Here is a 20,085-nt window from a genome sequence, read left to right on the forward strand (position 1 = left end):
GCAATAAAAAAATGCAAAATAAAATCAAGGCTTTTCCCCCTTTGCTCCTGGTCTCCAGCAGAGGTGGGGTGGGGAGGGACAGCAGATGCCGGCGGGCGGGGGCTGAGGGGCAGAGCAGAAGGAAGGGGACTTCCCCAGGAGGACAGGCCCCCCTCCCTCTGCACGCAGCCTTGTTTCTCCCCTCTCCCTGCAGTGCAGAAAAGCCAGCGCCCTCTGCCCCTCTTCCCCGTGCCCCTGCCCTCTGGCCTCCCAGCCTCACCAGGAGCCACCGCTCACCCAGCCACCCCCTGCCTTCTCTGGCCCCAGACACCCGGCTGAGAGCATGCATTTCTCACCGCACATTCACACCTTGGAGCTGTCACACTGAACAGCCTTCCCAGCTACTTCAACTTTGTGTTTTCTCTCCCAGGTTAGGATGTAAAATGCATTCATGATAAATGAGGCAGAGAAGCTGTGCTGGGAGGTCAGGCTCATGGCAGAAGCTCCAGGTGCAACCCCAGGGGGGCTGTGCAGACTGAGGCTCCAGGCTCGTGGGCTCAGGCATCCCCCAGACTGTGCCTTCTCGGGCCTCTGGCTTCTGGGGCTCCAGTCACTGGCATACAGACCAACGTCATATTTGCCACAAATACATCACAAGGAGAGCTATAAACGGCAGCATCCACCCAACTGGGTCCACTCCTTGGCCTTGGGAGTTGAATGGTCAGTACCACCTGACCCCTTCTCTCTCTCTCTGTGTCCTTCACCCTTGACCTCTTTGGCAGTGTGGCACCAGGTGCGTGCAGCCCGAGTGCTCCTGTCTTCTGTAAGATGGCTGAGCTCCATCCACACTGCTGGAGTCAGCCTCCGGGAACTCCAGCTCAGCACGGCCACGATGGCAGCTGGTGCTGCAGGACAGCCAGGCTGTGTGTGTGCACCGACGGAGGACAGAGAAGGGGTTTGAAGGTGTGGCTCACATCGACCTTGAGAGATGATGGAAGGAGGGCCCGCAGGCCGTGGGAGGACGGAGTTTCGGGGAGCAGGGGCAGGGAGAAGAATCCCTTGCCAGCTTTGCCTTGTTTGGTGGATCAGCTTAAGTTCCCCTTCTGGTTTCAGCCTCTGGTCAAAATGAAGCAGCCTGTTGACTGGTCCTTCCCTTGGATGACTCCTGCCACTGAACGTGGCAGGAGTTTCATTTGTCCCCTCATTCACTAGTCCTACTGGGTTCTCCCACTGTCCCCCCAGTGCCCAAAAGTTGACCCCAGCCATTTGTGGGCTCCATGGATGGACAAGGGGCATCAAAATGCCTTCTCCAGCTCTAGCGTGGGGCTCGCCACCATTGCTGCTGGGGCCAACCCAACCCCAGCTGCTGTCATGCACAGAAGGCTTTTTGGGGCAAGAATTGCCTGTTACAGACTGAATGTTTTTGTCCCTCCCCTCTTGAGTTCACATGTTGAAGCCCTGACTCCCAGTGTGATGGTATTTGGAGGTGGGGCTTTGGGGAGATAATTAGGGTTAGATGAGTTCATGCGGGTGGGGCCCCCCTGGTGGGATTAGTGTCCTTATGAGAAGAGACACCACAGGGTTTGCTCTCACTCTCCCTACGGGCACACAAGAGGTCACATGAGCAGACAGAGAAATGGCGGCCAAGAGAAGAGGCCTCAGAATGAAACCTACCTTGCCAGCACCTTGGTCTTGGACTTCCAGCCTCCAGAACTGTGAAAAATAAATTTCTGTTGTTTAGGCCACCCAGTGGCTTGACCAGTGGAATTATAAACATTTTTACTTGTGGCTTCATTGCCTTCATAGCTGTCTGTCAATGGCCGCCTGGAGTTCCATTCAGTTGATGTGCTGGAATTTACCCGAAGATCTATTATAATGGGACATTCATATTGCTTCCAATTTTTGCTATGACATATAGTGTGGGATGCATACCATTTTGTGTATAGTTTAATTCTGCCTGGGCAGGTGTGGCAAAGCCGTAATGTGGAAAGACAGAACTCAGGGACTGACCACCTCCAGGGTCCCCGTGTGGCCGTCTGCTGCTAAAGTTTGTGCAGACATACGAAACCCATCCCATTGGCCTTGGGTTTAGGATGTTTTTATAAAACGTAGGTTTACTTAGATTGGGGGTTAAGTCATGGGTTGTAGAGCAAGATGCTTGTAATCAAATCCAGGCTCTACTGGGTAGATAGCTGTGTAACCTTGGGGCAAGTTGTTTTCTCATTCATAAAATGGAAGATTAAAAACAGAATTCACCTCATAAAGTATTGTAAGGGTTAAATGAGATTGTATACGTGCTATGGTTTGTGTCCCCTAAATTTCATGTGTTGGAAACTTAATCCCCAAATTCATATGCTGATTGAAGGTGGGGCCTTTGGGAGGGAATTAGGATTGGATGAAGTCATCAGGGTGGGGCTCCTGTGATGGGACTGGTGACTTCAGAGAAAGAGGAAGAGACCTGAGCTGACACATCCTCTTGCCCTCTCACCACGTGATGCCCTCTGCCGCGTGTGAGGCAGCCAGGAGGCCCTCAGCAGATCCTGGCGCTTTGCTCTTGGACTTTTAAGCCTCCGGAACTGTGGTAAATAAATTTCTTTTTTTTATAAATGGCCCAGTCTATGGTATTCTGTTATAGCGACAGAAAACAAAGTAAAACCACCCGTCATGTGTTTAGCCCAGTGCCTCGCATGTGGTAAATGCACAGTCCGTGCTAGTTCTATCAATAGGACTAATTAAAGCCTGTGTCACCGACACAGCCTGCTGCTCAGACTGGGTTTGGCTTCTTCCTCCCTTCAAGTTTGTTCCCACACACAAATCCTGTGAAGTTCACTATTTAAAATTCTCAGCTGAAACTTAATTCTGTAGATCAGAATGGAAAGCTTTGCCGAGAGCATCAACTAGTTCTAAAAAAAAAAAAGAAGAAGAAGAAGAAGAAGAAGAATGGAAGCTTAAAGGCAAACCAGCTAACACACCAACTATGCAAGAGTTCTGAGGAAGCACATGGTATGTTCTTGAACTCAAAGAGCTTACATTTTTCGAACGTTCAGCTTTGAAAGAAAGACTGGAGGCACCGACCTGGCGTCTGAAACAGCAGGGAACGTGGGGTCAGCTGGCGCTGCCCTGTCACAAGTGGGTGGTGGGATTGGGGCGGGGGCGTGTAGTGAAGCATGGCTCAGGCAATGACGACAAATCTGTGGCAGGAGTGACAAGTTTGTCCTCAAAGCTGAAGGTGAGAATATGCATTTAAAACTAATCTACTCACTTAAGAGTGACAGTTAATAGAGCAACTGAATCTTTAAAAAAAAAAAAAAAAAACCCAAAACACCTTTTCCTCAAAATAAAATTCAAAGAACAAATAGAATAAAACCCCAGTGGTTTCTGAGTCCCGCCAATCGAGGACTTTCCGTCATTCTATTGTTAAACTATCTTCTGAGGCTGCCCCTGTGGATGCGAGTTTTGTTTTTCACAAGACATGAAGATAAGCACCACAAAATTCTCTTTGTTTCAATCTACTTCTGTTCTCATGGAAACTGATGGTCTGTCAGCACCAAATATATAAAAGGCACCAAGGCAGCATGAAGATGTTACTACGACAACTGGAATCTAGAGTATACATTTTTAAAGGACTGTGGGAGGGTTTAATTTCACTTTCTTCAAGAAAGCCTGGGTAGGATGAGTCAAGCATTTCAGAAAACGGGGGTAGCCCAGGGCCCGAGGCCTGGTCTCCTGCAATCACAGTGCTGGCTGGGAGACGCAGTGACGAGAGTGTGGTGACAAGAGAATTCTGTGAAATCACTTCAGTGAATTGTTGCTCTCTTAATCAGAAATTATACAAAGACATCTTTGTATTGGGAGTGGGCAGGGTTGAGAGGTGCGTATTGGAGGAGATGAACTCTAGATGTTTAGCCTTCATGGAATTTGTAAATACAAGATGACCAGGAAAAACAAGCTTGCTTTAGAAAATGCCCATTCATAGGTAAACAGATAGTCCATTCTCCAGTTAGGAATGTACAGGTGCTTGGAAAAAATATGACATTTCCATTTTCCTCTGAGGGTATAAATTTATTTCTCATTCTGGGCCTAACAGAGCTGAAGATGTTGTCTTTGTTGCTTGTTTACAGAACACCCCTAACCTCAGTATTAGGGACATGGCAGATCTGACCAGCCAGGGGGTGCCAGCCTTCTGCGTGTGGCACCAGAAAGAACTTCTCATGTGCCGGGGTGAGCTCTGTGTCCAGGGCCCTCACAGCCCACGTCCCGTCATTAGTGATGACTGTCCCCCCGCCTGGCCAGCCCTCCCTGTTCACGGTGTTGGTTCCCACCTCCCTGGAGTGATTCGCCATCACCCGTGTCTCCCCACTGTCACCTAACATGTCTCCTCAGGACAGTCACTTCTTTTGGTCAGCTATCGATCTACAACTTAGTGAGTGTGGCCCAGGCACAGGCCATACGCAGGTCTAGGGCAGAGCCAGGCCCTTCCCAGCCGTCCCCCAGGGTTCTCAGAGGCAGGAGTTGTGCAGCTCAGAGTGAGGAGACCGAGCGGAGAAGCTTCCGTGCACAGATGTGTTTAATTCTCCCAACAATCCTCCCGGGCTCAGAGTGGGGAAATAACGTGCCCCAGGTCACACGGCAGTAACCGATAAGTGAATTCAAGCCTGGGAGAGGGTGACAGTGTAAATTTCCACCAGCTGACATCGGAGTGGGGTTGTTGAGGAATCTGGGAGCATCTTGCTCCGACTTTGCTGTCTGGCGCCGGTGCCCACCTCACTGGGTGGGGCTCGCAGCGAGGCCCCGGCCTGAGACTCGCTGATGCTCTGGCACATTCCGACAGATGTTTTATGTTTTACTCGTGTTTTTTATTTTCTGTATTTTATGATACTTTGATGCCTTGGGGCCTTGCGGGCCGGGGAGAAACTGCCCCTACACCAGGGTTAGCTAATTCCTAGAAATCGCAAACGACTTGCCTGCGAGCACATCGCTCATATGCAAACCAGCCAAGCCTGAGTGCACACTCCCCGTCTGCCTCCTGTGACCAGACTGCTGCAGTCCGGGATGCGACTGCCCTGACTCACCCAGGACCAGGCACCGGGCAACTAGTGACCACCCCCACAGCCAGAGCCACTGAAACTATTCACACCGTCCAATCCAATGCTGCACGGCTCGCCTACCCTGCCTTGCCCGCACCTTTCCATGTTTTCCCCTTGCTCCTGCCTCCTGACCGACCTGGTGCTTCCCTGCGTGGTCATACAAGGTGTGGCCCTGCATGGTGTGGCCCGCCCCTTCCTCTTGGGAACTGAGTAACAAACTATTAATACTTTTCTTTTTTTTTTTTTTTTTTGAGACAGAGTCTCGCTCTGTCACCCAGGCTAGAGTGCTGTGGCGTCAGCCTAGCTCACAGCAACCTCAAACTCCTGGGCTCAAGCGATCCTCCTGCCTCAGCCTCCCGAGTAGCTGGGACTACAAGCATGCGCCACCATGCCTGCTAATTGTTTTCTATTTTTAGTAGAGACAGGGTCTCACTCTTGCTCCAGCTGGTCTCGAACTCCTGAGCTCAAGTGATCCTCCTGCCTCCGCCTCCCAGAGTGCTGGGATTACAGGTGTGAGCTGTTGCGCCCAGCCTTAAACTACTTTTTCAAAGGTAGTCGTCTCCTGGTCTGTTGACCTCACCATACCTGAATAAAAACAAAATTCCAGGTTCATTTTAAAATACAGGCGAGAGGGAAGAGGAGGGGCCAGGGTGGGCCGCTGTCATGGAAGCCCTCCCCTCGCCCGGGTACAAGGAGATGTCCTCCCACTCACCCCTCAGCCCTCTGCTCTCCCCCTCCTTCCTCCTGCTCCTCTTCCCTTCTCCAGCTCCTGCCTCTCTGCCGTTTCCCCTAAAGCCCAGAGGCCAGGTCTGGGTTCACAGAGAGGCCAGGCCCAGGACTAGAACAAGGACGCGACCTACTTAGCTTCCTCCATTTCCTGTTCCTCTCACATCAGTGCCTGCTCTGATCCACCAAGCTCTGGGGAGAACACATTTGCCTCTGGAACTTCTGCCAGCCACAAGGTGAGAAAACGTCTTCATGTGGAGTTGAATGTCCTCACACTGCAATCTGGCAGCTCCAAAGGATGTCCCAGTGGGGGTGGCTGGCTGGGGACGGCCCAGGAGCATGGCAGGGGCTTGCACTGCTCCTCCAGGACCCACACTGCCCTGGGAGCATGGGAGTGCCACCTTTCAGCCCAGGGCCGCCCTGGCGCCGGTCCGTCCTTCCTCTTCCTTGCACCCACATGATTAGTTTATGAAACTTGAATTATCAGCTCAGTTTTTAGCATTGTGTGGTCTTCTCTTCTTAGTTGATCTTTTACAGTCTGGAATGTTAGTATTATTATATGGGCCAGGCGCGGTGGTTCACGCCTGTAATCCTAGCACTCTGGGAGGCCGAGACGGGTGGATTGTTTGAGCTCAGGAGTTTAAGACCAGCCTGAGCAAGAGCCAGATCCCATCTCTACCAAAGAAAATAGAAAGAAATTATATGGACAACTAAATATATATATAGAAAAAATTAGCCAGGCACGGTGGTGCATGCCTGTAGTCCCAGCTACTTGGGAGGCTGAGGCAGGAGGATTGCTTGAGCCCAGGAGTTTGAGGTTGCTGTGAGCAAGGGTGACGCCACGGCACTCTAGCCTGGGCAACAGAGTGAGACTCTGTCTCAAAAAAAAAAAAAAAAGAACCAGAATAATAATATGTTGACACAGGACAGTGACCAGACTGACCAAGCTGACAGAGCATGGGACATGGGCTGGTGTTTCATCGCAGAGGAGCCGCACAAGTGAACGTGGCTGAAGCAGGATAAGAGAGAGGGGCTGGGAGGGGAGCGCTGGCCGGGAGAGAGGCCCGGAGACAGAGCCTTGGCCCAACTGTGGGGCTGAGACAGCCAGGCTGGGGGCTCAGCCCTGATGTTGCGGGAATGGCTCTCTCCCAAAGGTCTGACAAGGGCGTGGCCAGGTGTGTGGTTGAGGACCTTCATGACAAAGGTCATATGCGCAGGGACAGGAGGAAATTGGGGAGTCGCTGCCAGACCCCAGGTGCAGATGAGCCCCCGAACTGGGGCCCGGGAACGAGGAGAGAGGAAGCCCAGAGATGTGGCAGAGGGGGTGGAATAGGCCTTGTGACATATGAGGGGTGCTTTTGCAGACTTTCTGGAATCCCTGGTTTTAAGGGCATCACTCAGCCAGGCGAGGTGGCTCACGCCTGTAATCCTAGCACTCTGGGAGGCAAAGGCAGGAGGATCGCCTGGGCCCAGGAGTTTGAGGTTGCTGTGAGCTGTGATGGCGCCACAGCACTCTAGCCCGGGCTGAGAGTGGGCGGGCTGCATGGTGCTAAATGATTCATTTCCCGATGAGCAACCTGGGTAGCTGCATTCCAGTGTCCTGCTAGGGCTTTGGGGACCTTCTCTCCAACTCCTAACAGCAACACTACATGATGGGTGGCGACCCCATTCCAAACAGCGGGAGGTCACTGACTCAAGTTGCTTGGCAAATGACTACGTAATTTGTGAGTGACCAAAGCCCTGCGTTATCAGGGTTTAGTGACAGTTTGGGATGCAAAGGCAAACGGGCAGATGGTGTCAAATGTGATTTCTGACTTTGAGCCCAGGTCACTAGGCAGGTGGAGGCCTAGGCAGAGGGACAGAGGAGAAGGAGAAGGGTTAGCGAAGAGAAGCAGTGAATTCTGTTTGGACGTGTTGGCCTTGAGGGTTCTGAGGAGTGTCCAAGTGACGGTATTTGCATGAGCAGTGACGAGAAGCAGCTCTGGGCACGTGGGCCTCTCGGTTCCTCTTCTGCACAGGCTGGCAGGCCACGTACGCCCAGGTGCCACACTCTGAGTGCCAGAATGCAGGGGAGTCAGCAAAGCTCCCCCAAAATGAAGTTAGAGTTACTTTCTGAGATGAAAATTTGGAGTCAAAATGTGGTAGAAGATGCTGACCCACCAGAGAAAAAAATAACACAAGGCATTTGTAGCAAGAGTCACCAAAAGGTCGGGTGCCCCCACAAAGCAGTTGAGGTGACCAGACAAGAACCTTGGGAGCATGTAGCATGAGCCCTGCCGCAGGAGCAAAGAAACGCGAGACTCTCCTTTTGCAGCTGGGTGTCTGTGCCCCTCTGACACCTGTCAGCTGTCTGGGTGTGAAAAGCTTAGGGCGACTTCCTGCCCTTGAACTGCGACCTGCCCTGACTCTAGGCCCTACACTTGCAGGAAAAGTCGCCCTCTGATCTGGCAAATTCCTCCCCAGACTCCTGGTTCTCTTCCAACCTCTCTCAGCCTGAACTTTCTCTTATCTCTTTTGTTTTTCCTCACCCCTGCCTCGATTATCCATAATTATTAATTCTTATTTAGACTTTTCCATTTAAAAGCATTTTTACCTTCATTTTCATTTCTTTTCTTTTTTCTTTTTTTGGAGAGAGAGTCTTGCTCTGCTGCCCCAGCTAGAGTGCAGTGGTGTCATCACAGGTCACAGCAACCTCAGACTCCTGGGCTCAAGCGATCCTCCTGCCTCAGCCTCCCGAGTAGCCGAGACTACAGGCGCACACCACCACGCCCGGCTAATTTTTCTATTTTTTGTAGAGATGGGGTTTCGTGAGCCACCGTGTCTGGCCTATTTTCATTTTAATTTGATCTCACAAAAACTATATTAGGTTGGCAGATCACTAGAAGTTTCTTTTTCTTTGAATTTAAAATTTAGAATATTTAAAAATTTTAAATCTTTCTATTTTTTTTAGTAGAGACAGGGTCTCACTCTTGCTCAGGCTGGTCTCGAACTCCTGAGCTCAAATGATCCACCCACCTCGGCCTCCCAGAGTGCTAGGATTACAGGCGTGAGCCACCGCCCCTGTCCAGAAGTTTCTTTCTGTAGATAAGGAAACACAGCCCACAGGTTTAGGGACTTTCCCAAGGTCACACAGAGGAGAACCTCGGTCTTCTGACCCCTGTTTAGTGTCCTTTCAGTCTAATATCCATGAGTAAAATTAACAGCATTCTGCCTATTTTAAAGCACCTTCATACTCACACCTCATACTTTCCGCCTAAAGGGGAAATAATTTATAAAAAATAAAGATAAAATGTATTTAAATAAGTAAATTCTCAGGCATAACAACTCTAGACATTATAATAAAGGCATCAGATGATTGCAACTACATGAATGCAATTAACCTGTCACCAGGTAGCTGGCTCCCACCTGCCTCCCCCACTCAATGAACGGATCGGAACAGTGTGCTCAACTGTGGCCTCATGTTGCCTCTAAGAGCCACAGCGGTTCACCTAGCGTCCTAGTTATGCGTCTTTCTTTTTTGTTGTTGTTGTTGTTGAGACAGAGTCTCACTCTGTTGCCCAGGCTAGAGTGAGTGCCGTGGCGTCAGCCTAGCTCACAGCAACCTCAGACTCCTGGGCTTAAGCGATCCTACTGCCTCAGCCTCCCGAGTAGCTGGGACTACAGGCATGCGCCACTATGCCCGGCTAATTTTTTCTATATAGATTTTTAGTTGTTCATATAATGTCTTTCTATTTTTAGTAGAGACGGGGTCTCGCTCTTGCTCAGGCTGATCTTGAACTCCTGACCTCGAGCGATCCACCCGCCTCGGCCTCCCAGAGTGCTAGGATTACAGGCGTGAGCCACCGCGCCCGGCCCTAGTTATGCGTCTTTCTTAGCGGTGGTCTGCCGAGGACAACTGCCATTAAGCTACTAAAGGATGCTGGCGTGTATACATACACAATGGAATACTGGTCAGCCTCAAAAAGAAGGAAATCCTATGATTTGTGACCACATGGATGAAATCCAGTGGACATCATGGCAAATGCCATAAGCCGGGCACAGAAAGACCAGTTGTGATCTCACTTGTACGTTTCGGTTTGACAGGAGGAGTAAGTAAGTTTTTGAGATCTATTGTACAGCAGAGTGACTACTGTCAATAATAATGTTGTTTTCAAAATGGCTAAGAAAGTAAATTTCAAATGTCTCACCCCCCAAAATGGTAAGTAAGTGAGGTGATGGATATGTTAACTAGCTTGATGTAATCATTCCACTTTGTGTGTGTGTGTGTGTGTGTGTGTGTATCAAAACATCATATTGTGCCCCATAAGTGTACACAATTATGATTTGTCAATTTAAAATAATCTGAAGAGAAAAAGAAATGCAGCCTCCTGGGCCCTACCTCAGACCTACTGGGCCTGAATCTGCATTTTAATAAGGTCCCCAGGTTACCTGTGTGTAAACTGCAGACTTAGAAGCACCAGGCACTCCTGGCCCTCACGCCACCCAGCGCGGCAGCAACACCCTGGAGTCGAAGCTCTTTGCTGGCCTCAGCTGCTCGTGCTTTACAGCCCGCCATGAACCTTTGGCAGATCAGCGTAATTGTTTTCTATAATTACAAAAATAATAAGGCACATTTAGAAAATATAGAAAAGTAAAAGCAGGAAAAAAAAAAAAACCACCTATAATTCTGCCACCCAGAGGCAGTCCTATTAACATTTTGATATATTTCCTTCCTGGATTTTAAATGCATTTTTCTGTAGCTGAGATCATACTATGTACATAATTTCATGCTCTAATTTTTTTCACTTGTTACAGTATTTTCCCATATCATTAAAATTGGTTGGAAACATTAATTTTTTTCCACATTAGTTTTTTTTATTACAAAAGTAATACTCACTGTAAAGAATTAAAATAATTCAGAAATATATAAAGAAAAAGTAAAATTTTCCCTTTACTTCTGCTTTTCCCCCTCATGCCTCAGGGGAAACCACTTTTAACAGTTTAGTTTTTATCCTTACAGATCTTTCCGTATGTTCATACAAAACGGCTTTTTAAACAATGCTCCTACAACTAGCTTTTCATGTCACAATATATCTTGGAGACATTTCTTTATCAGTACATAGGGGTCCACTGCACTTTAAGAAAGCTGCTAAATAGTCCATCTACAGATTTTACCTTTCCCCTGTTAGTGGACGCTTAGGTGCAGATATAAGGGGAGATTTATTACGGGAATTGGCTCACACAATTATGTAGGCCAAGAAGTCCCACCATCTGCCATCTGCAGGCTGGAGACCTGGGAAGGAAGATAGTATACATTCAGTCTAAGTGCAAAAGCCTGAAACCCAGCAGAGCTGGTGGTGTAACTCCCAGTCCAAGGCCAAAGGCCTGAGAAAGAGGTGAGAAGGGGGCCCACTGGTGTAGGTCCCAGAGTCCAAAGGCCAGGTACTGTGATGTCCTAGGGCAGGAGAAGACGGACATCCCAGCTCCAGACGGAGAGTAAATTTGCCCTTCCCCCACCTGCGGATTGGATGGTGCCCGCCCACATTGGCCAGGGCGGGTTTTCCTTATTCAGTCTACTGATTCAAATGTTCATCTCTTAACACCCTCATAGGCGTACCCAGAAATAATGTTTAACCAGCTCCCTGGGCATCCCTTAGACCAGTCAAGTTGACACATAAAATTAATATCACAGTGTCCTAGAAGTGGAATTGAGTGGTAAATGGCATGTGCATCTTAAAATTGTGATAGATGCTGCAAAATTGCCTTTCTTTTACAGGTTCTCACCACTACAGCTTTATCGATAGTGTGCGTGGCTGTGAAAACCTACCAGGGCTGTGTGATAGTGTGTGGCTTGGTAACCTAGTGGTTCACACCTGCGTGTAGGACCCACACAGTCGTGGGTTCAAATCCCAACTCTGCCACTAGCCAGCTACGTATGAGGTCTTTGGTAGTTATTTCATGTCTCTATGCCCTGTTTTTCTTATCTATAAAATGAAAATGATAATGACGCTAGTTCTATTCTTTTGGGTTATTTTGAGCGTTTTTAAAAAAATGAATGCATATAAAACACTTAGCCTGGTACCTGGTACAGAGTAAGTACACAGTAAGTGCTGACTCATTATTACTGCACTTTACTTAATCATTCCCCTGTCATTGGACACTTGAATGGCAGAAATTCCTTTAACCGGCTTTCTTCAAAGAACTTTGTAAGTTTGTCCCTCTGAACATTTTAAGCATACATTAAAATAACTGAATAGTAGTTTAAAGTTTGAATATTTATTTGATATTTAAATAACTCAGTAGTAAATAACACCCGTGACCTCTGTCGTCTCAATACAACACTTTATATAACTAATTACACCCCTTCTACTGTACATCCACACATAGACATGGTTGTTTTGTTTTGTTTTTGATGGGGTCTCACTATGTTGCCCAGGCTGGCCTCAAACTCCTGGACTCGAAAGATCCTCTGGCCTCAGCCTCCCAAGTAGGTGGAACTACAGGCCGCACACAGACATCATGTATGGTGATGTGTTCCACCTACACTTGCATGCTGATTGTTTCAGGCACAATAATGTAGGTATGTTGGGGTAAAGATGGAGAAAGTTATGACAAAATTACATCACAGAGCAGGCCCAAGGCCACACAGAATTTGAAAACAAAACAAAACAAAACAAAAAAAAACAAACACATTCCTCTGAACAGATCCCATATTGTTTCTTTGCGTTTCCAGAGGGTGACCCGACAGTCTGGGACCTGACGTTGACTCCCGTCTCCTCCACATCTCCCTGATGATTTTCCAAATGGACAGTCTCCTGGGCTCCACAAGTCTGAGTTCCTGACCTCAGAAGAGCTGGAAAAATGCCAGCGACTCTTGAATTACGTGAGGGAGTGGCGTGCAGGTGGCAGGGGCTATTTATGGAGTGTGCAGGATTCAGCCCAGAGGTGTGAGGCTGGAACCAGATTGCCCGTAACGAGGACTATATGGGTTGCCAAAGCCACACATGTAAAAAATAAGCGAGTTTACAAGCACCCGGGTAGCCTGGACTCTGCCTTCTGGACACACCTCACCTCAGGCACATGGATTATAGGAAACCCAACACAGATGCTTGGCGGCTAAGCAAGGGCTTCAGGAGTTTACAGGAGGCCAGAGAGAAAGTCTTGGGTAGTGGAAACATTCAATAAGGAGCCAGGCCAGGGCTCTACTTCAACATAAGGTCAAAAAAAGCAAAGGGCCCCACCTCGCCTTTCAGTCACTGTGCTAAGACTGACACCTCCCCACCTGCTGCTCTGTGGCCTGTCCAGGGCTCCCTAAGACGCCCAAGAGTTCTGCATCCATATTTTTAGGGCATGCTCGAGTAAACTGGAGGGGACTTGGGGACATCTATGTGGATCTCGATGGAAAAAGTAACTATGTCTTCTTTATATTAAAGAATTATAAAAATGAAAATAATTAGAGAACATATTACACACTGAATTTGTATGAAATTTTCCAAATAAAATATTTTCAAGTTTTTAATGAGAAACCTGAGCAGGCTTCCATGAACATAGCTTTTTAAAAATGTTTTATAATGTATTTTATTTAACCTAATGTATCCACACTATTATGATTTCAACATGGCATCAACATAAAATTATTAATGAGGTATTTTACATTCTTACCATGTCTTCTAGATCTGGTGTGTATTTCACATGTACAGCACATCTCAGCGCGGGCCAGTCCCAGTTCAAGGGCTCGGTGGCCACATGCGGCCAGTGGCTGCCTGATGGGACACCTGGTTCTGCAGTGAGGATGGCAGATATAACACGGACGTCACTTTTTTAAACATTCTTTTTTTTTTATATGCTTGAAATGGCTATAAATAATTACCAATGAAGATTTCTGAATGATGATCTATTCGAGTTCTTGCTAACTGCCATCAATGAAGAATTTGGCCCAAGTTGGAGATAAAAAATTTAAAAGCATTTTTCCCATCCTTCAAAATTTTACAGCATTTGAAATTATCTGTAGAGTTGAAGAGCTCTTATTGAAATTTCTTGTGATAAGGCAAAGGATTTCAAAGCCATTAAATGTTTTCATACCACGTATTTCAAGACAATGCCGGCCCTCTGGTTAGCGGCCCGTGCATGTGCCAATGGAGCCAGTGCCACACTGCTGGCACGGACACCACGCGGGGCACAAGGACAGATTCCAGCTGGGGTGAAGACAGAGATTCATGCCGCAGCCCCTCCACAACAGCCCGCCTATGCCCCGCTGTCCACTGCCTGAGCAGGATGCGGGCTCCCAGGGCCGTGGGACAAACACCCAGCAGCTCCTCAGCCCCCTTCGTCTCCACCTCCTGCGGAGCAGATGTGCAGCAGCTATTGACATTGTAAGGCCGTGGGGCGGGGGTGGGGGGTTCCCATGCTGGACGTCCCCATTTTTCTCACTCCCTTTCATACCATCCCCTCGTCTCTGTCCCCACACTGATGGGGCCACTCTCTGAGGAGCCCAGATGCTCTGACACAGCCGGAAGTGACAGCCTGAAGGGCTTGCCCACCTCATAGCCTCCACTGTCCCCAAGGGCTGAGGTTCTCAGTGATCCTGAGCATGCCAGGGTCTATGGCAGGCTGTCAGGAGGTTCTGGGGCCACAGACACTACCCAGCATCCATCCCTGCTTCTGTCTTGCTAACAAAATCCTGCCACTTCCTCGGGCAACTCTTGTGATCTTTATGGATTTTGGTTGGCTCGTTCTCTCTCTCTCTCCCTCTTTCAACAGCTTTGTTGAGATAATATTCAGTACCATAAAATTCACCCGTTTGGGGGGTGAAGGATGAAAAGTTACCTAATGGGTACAATGTACACTATTCAGGTGACAGGGACACCAAAAGCCCAGACTCACCACTGTACAATATATCCATGTAACAAAATTCCACTTGTAATTTACTGAAAAAAAAAAAAAATTTCCTGTTCTTATAAACACACACACACACACACACACACACACACACAAATTCCAGCCTGGGCAGCATAGCAAGACCCTCTCTCTTAAAAAAAAAAAAAAAATTAGCCAGGGGTGGTCGTGTACACTGGTAGTCCCAGCTGCTTGTCCAGAGGCAGAGGCAGGAGGATTGCTTGAGCCCAGAGTTCAAGGTTACAGTGAGCTATGATCGCCCCACTGTACCCCAGCCTGGGCAACAGAACAAGATCCCATCTCTAAAATTCACTCATTTAAGGCATACGGTTCAGTGGGGTTTAGTACCGTATATTCACAAAATTGTGCAAAGACTCTAGTTTCTTGTCTGTCAAACAGGGATAATCATACATATAAGCTTGTAAAATTGTTGTGAGAGAGAAATAAGTATAAAGTGCTTAAGATAAGTATAAAGGCGCATGGTAAGTAAGCTCTCAGTAAGTGTAATTATTATTTCCATGATGAGGATGACAAAGACAATGGATGAAGAGGAGCAGCCAGGGATTCCTGCCACAGGGGACACAGCCGTGGCCACTGCCTGGGAGTTTGTCGCATGTTTTGTGAAATCGGGGCCACCCCAACTCGTCCTGTTCCTCCTTCATGGTACACGAGTACCGCAGAACACCCATTAGGTTCTCACAGCCACTTCTGTGTCGGAGCAGGACGTGACAGCTGCTCAACAGCTGCACAGGCTACAGTGCAATTTAAGGCAGGAAGTGGAGAGAAATGCCATTTCTTACAGAAAATTCATGGGGAGAGAAATTCAAGTCGGCAGCAAGAACAGTCATTTCGTTGACTTAAATTTGATCAGCTGCTACCTGGTCTCAGTTGTCTAGGGCTTTTTTTTTTTAAACAAAGTTTTACTGTTAAGATTATTATAATAAAAATAATGTTTATGGTTAATTTTTTTGCATAATCTTCTCCCCAGAGGTAGTCAGTATTAAATGTTTTTTTTGTTTGTTTGTTTTGTTTTTTTTTTTTGACACAGAGTCTTGCTTTGTTGCCTGGGCTAGAGTGAGTGCCGTGGCGTCAGCCTAGCTCGCAGCAACCTCAAACTCCTGGGTTCAGGAGATCCTCCTGCCTCAGCCTCCCGAGTAGCTGGGACTACAGGCATGCACCACCATGTCCGGCTAATTTAGTATTAAATGTTTAGACTAAGTATTTTTAGTCTATACTGTACATATATTTTTAAGCATATACATTTTTAAAATATAAAAGTGGGATAATAAAATAATACTGTTTTGCAACTTGCTTTTTTCACTTCAGAATATATATTAATTACGACTTCACGTCAGTAAACAAATCTTGTTTTTAACAACTGCATGGTGTTCTTTGGCATGGATGTACTGCTATTTATCAAATCCTGAATAGGTAGATATGTAGGTTATTACATTCTTTTTAAAAATTATTAGGACTGTAGTGGATGCTGTAATGTGCCACCCACACCCCCTTAAGGGCTGGGGTGCTCATTCCCCCAGCTGCGGGAGTTTGTCTGTCTGGTATCCAACGACTGGCGCGGTTAGTGTGTGTGTGGAGCAGGGAGCACAAAGGCCCGGCCCCCATGCCTCAATGCTATATCTCCAAAGGCCCATTAGCTCCAGCACTTTCCGCGGAGTTGATTGGGTGAAGACTCACTGCAACTGCACTGCAGCCTCGCTCCTCGCACACCCTGTTCGCAAGAGCGTTTCCCAGCAAACTTCCTGCACGCCGTCTCTGTCGCGCAGTCAACCGGGCTGAGGTGATCACAAATACAAAAGGCTTTTTTAAAAAAATCTTTTTTGTTCACAGTTGCTACTAGTATTCTTTTCAGGAAAGGACGTGTCCTTGAGGAAAAGAACCTTGATAAGTCTCCCGGGGTGAAATGCGTGACTCGTGGGAATGGAGCTCGCCGGTGGGGGCTGGGGCGGCTCTGCAGGAGGCAAAGGGAGGAACTTCTGGTTTTGCTGTTGACTAGGGAGGACACTAGAAGAAAGAGGAGCAGAAGACACGGAGAAGAGCCCGGGCCGGGCGCGGTGGCTCACGCCTGTAATCCTAGCACTCTGGGAGGCCGAGGCGGGTGGATCGCTCGAGGTCAGGAGTTCAAGACCAGCCTGAGCAAGAGTGAGACCCCGTCTCTACTAAAAATAGAAAGAAATTATATGGACAACTAAAATATATATATACAAAAAATCAGCCGGGCATGGTGGTGCATGCCTGTAGTCCCAGCTACTCGGGAGGCTGAGACAGGAGGATCGCTTAAGCCCAGGAGTTTGAGGTTGCTGTGAGCTAGGCTGACGCCACGGCACTCACTCTAGCCCAGGCAACAGAGTGAGACTCTGTCTCAAAAAAAAATAAAAAAATAAAAAAATAATAAAATAAAAAAAAAAGAAGAGCCCGGCGGGTGGAGAGAAGCCAGGCTGGTGAGAAAGGGCAGAGGGCTTCGAGGAAAGGGGCTGCCACGGTGCGGCTGTGATGTTAACCTCGCCTGTCCCCCCTCTGACGTCATCAGCAAACTCCCTGTGCTGAGAGACGCTCCGCTCCGGGCAGTGGGCGTCAAAGAGAGAGGCAGGTCTCATCTCTGAGCTGCCTTGTGCAACTGCAGTGCGTACAAAGACGCGGCAGGCCAGGACAAACTCCTCAACCAAGATGCAGGTGGCAGAGACAGCCTGGCCACAGTCGTCTGCCCCCAGCAGGTGTCAGTGTGGGTCTGCAGGTCCCAGGGGAACCTGGGAAACGCCAAATAGGACCTTCTGCCACCTCTCTCCTTTGTGGAACTCAGGATATGAAGGACCAGATGTTCCAAGTGGCACAGAGTGTGACGACAGCTAAGGGAGGAACAATGCACTCATGCAACTGAGGAAAAGAACGTTGCTCTGGGCCTCCTTTGACAAGTGTATTTAGAGAGGCCACTTCCACTCATTGCCCTCAAATTACCCCCCCACCTGGTTCACATATCAGAGTCATGACTAGCATTTTCCTGTGGCTCCACGTTTTACGTGATTGCAATCCTCGTCAGTAGCAGCTTTGTGCAATAGTTTTTGTCTTCCAGTCTTCAGAGGCAGGAAGAGCTTGGGCCCTGAAGTTCGATGGGGCTGGGTTTCAAATCTCCTCTAGCTGACCTTCGAAAGCTTCAGACTTCAGCCTCCAGACCTATACAAAGGTAGGACCTCCTTTGTTGGGTCATGGTAGAGACGAAAGGAATGAATGCGTGTAAAGCATGGCTGGGCACGGTGAGCGCCCGGCAACTAACGGCTATTAATATTCATCCTTTCTTCCTGCATAAATTCCACGGCTCTAATATTCCCTGGTGTTGGACATTTAGGTGCTTTCTAGTTTTTGTCATTATAAACATATTCTTCCACTTTCTGAGGTGGAAATTGTCATACAGGATAATTCAGTACCTCGAATTATCTTTTGAAACTTTGTAACCTTTAGCTAACTGATAATGTCATGTACCTCAAAGCGTGGTTATGAGAATTAAGTGAATTAATACATATTAAAGTGCTTAGAACAGTGCCTGCCACCTGGCCCACTTTATAAAAGTGTTTGCCGGTGTTGTTATTGTAATGCTGCCTCACACCTCCACCTGTCCTCCGCAGCCTCCCCGCCCCCACCCCGCACTCCCAACTGGATAGGAATGACATGCTGATGCCCCCTCTGCCCTCTGTCAAGTGTCATTCCCCCTAACTCCTGCAGGGGAAGAATCTGATTTGCATCATCTAAAAATTCAGCAAACTCAGAACCTGAAATCAAGTAAAAGGAACCTCCCTCGGAGTATTTCAGAAGTCTCAGAGCTGCATGTTCCGCGAACTCCATTCCTGCGCTCATGGACGTGGCCTTCCCGGGTAAGAAACAGGCTGATGAGCCCTCTCCCCTCTCCCGGAGCAGCTGCCTGCTACTCCAGGGAGGACTGCCAGGCCAGCAGTGGCAACCTTGTGAGACTCTTAAAAAAGACCACAATCCCCTCCTGTAGCTGATTCCTTCCGTTTCATTTGGCGTGTACCTTATCACCTGGGGTCTCTCAACAAGGCAGACAGCGTGGAAGCAGACAGACCCGAGTGCACACCTGGGTCAGGCACCCACTTACTGGCTGGGTGGTTTGGGCAAGTTATTTAACTTCTCTGAGCCTTTGTTTGCTGTTCTGAAAAATGGGAACAATACCTTCCACACCTGGTTGCATTTTTGTTTTAAATTGTGGTAAAATACATATAACATAATATGTACCTTCTTAACCATTTTTAAGCATACAGTTCAATGGCATTAAACACACCGGATTGTTTTTGAGGATTCAACGAAATAATATACATAAAGCCTCCAGCATATAAACTAGAGCATAGTGAATACGGAGTGAACGTAAATTCTCTTCTCTCATGATTTCTCCTGCTAAGCATGAAGGTGGGCAAGAAGGCCTTGGGTGGTTTGGGGTTTAAGTTCAAAGCCTTGCCCGTCCCTTATCTTGGCCCTGCCTGCCCCGTCCGTGGCTGCTGCTTATCTCGGGGGTGGTTCTGTGTGGAAACCTTGTCTCCTGAGGAGGCAGCAGAGGAGCTGGCGGTCTCAGGAGATGTTTCCTGACAGATCTGCCTTCAAAGCCCCAGGGGCGGGACGCAGCGGGAGGAACCTTCCCTGGGTCTTTCCAAACAGCTGAACTAGGCCAAAGGGCCAACATTCCAGAAAGTCAGATTTGAACTTAAGGAAAGGAGGTCATCTCGGACATTGCCTGTGAACCTAAGACACAGAAAGTCACTCACTGGCTTTTTGGGTGGTTTTTGTCTCCTGTGTGGGTTTTTGGTTTAGTCAAAGGACTATGGCATGTGGTTTAAAAAATTCAATTACAGTAAAAGGCTTATGTCAATAAACAATAGTCTCTTTCCTCCACTTTCTTCCTACCCAGCCAGACTCCCCTCTGGAAGCAACCACCTTCAATAACTCTTTTAGCTGTTTCTTCTGGTACATACCTCCACATTTCCAAATAATATGCTCATTCGTATATTTCTTAATTTACCAATTTTAGGTATTACCTGTTGACTTTTTATTATGGTGGATGAAGATTTGACTTTTTTGCACAACCTCCATCCTTTGGTCACAAGTTTTAGTTAAATAAATATTCAGAGTATACTTTATTAGGAATCATTCGAGTCTTTGCTGAGTCCTAAAAAGTCTTATGGGACCTGGCTCTGGGCTCCCTTTTCCCCCTCACTTCCTGCTGTTCACTGGCCTCCCTGGTTCCTCAAACATGTAAACACTCCTACCTCAGGGCCTTTGCACTTGCTCTTCCCTCTCAGAATGCCCCCCTCCTTGGTGTTTGTTCCACCTGCTTCCTTATTTCATTCACGAATCTGCTCAAATGTCACCTGATTAGAGAAGTCTTTCCTGGCCTTCC

Source organism: Eulemur rufifrons, chromosome 29, assembly GCF_041146395.1.
Source record: "Eulemur rufifrons isolate Redbay chromosome 29, OSU_ERuf_1, whole genome shotgun sequence".
NCBI lineage: Eukaryota > Metazoa > Chordata > Mammalia > Primates > Lemuridae > Eulemur > Eulemur rufifrons.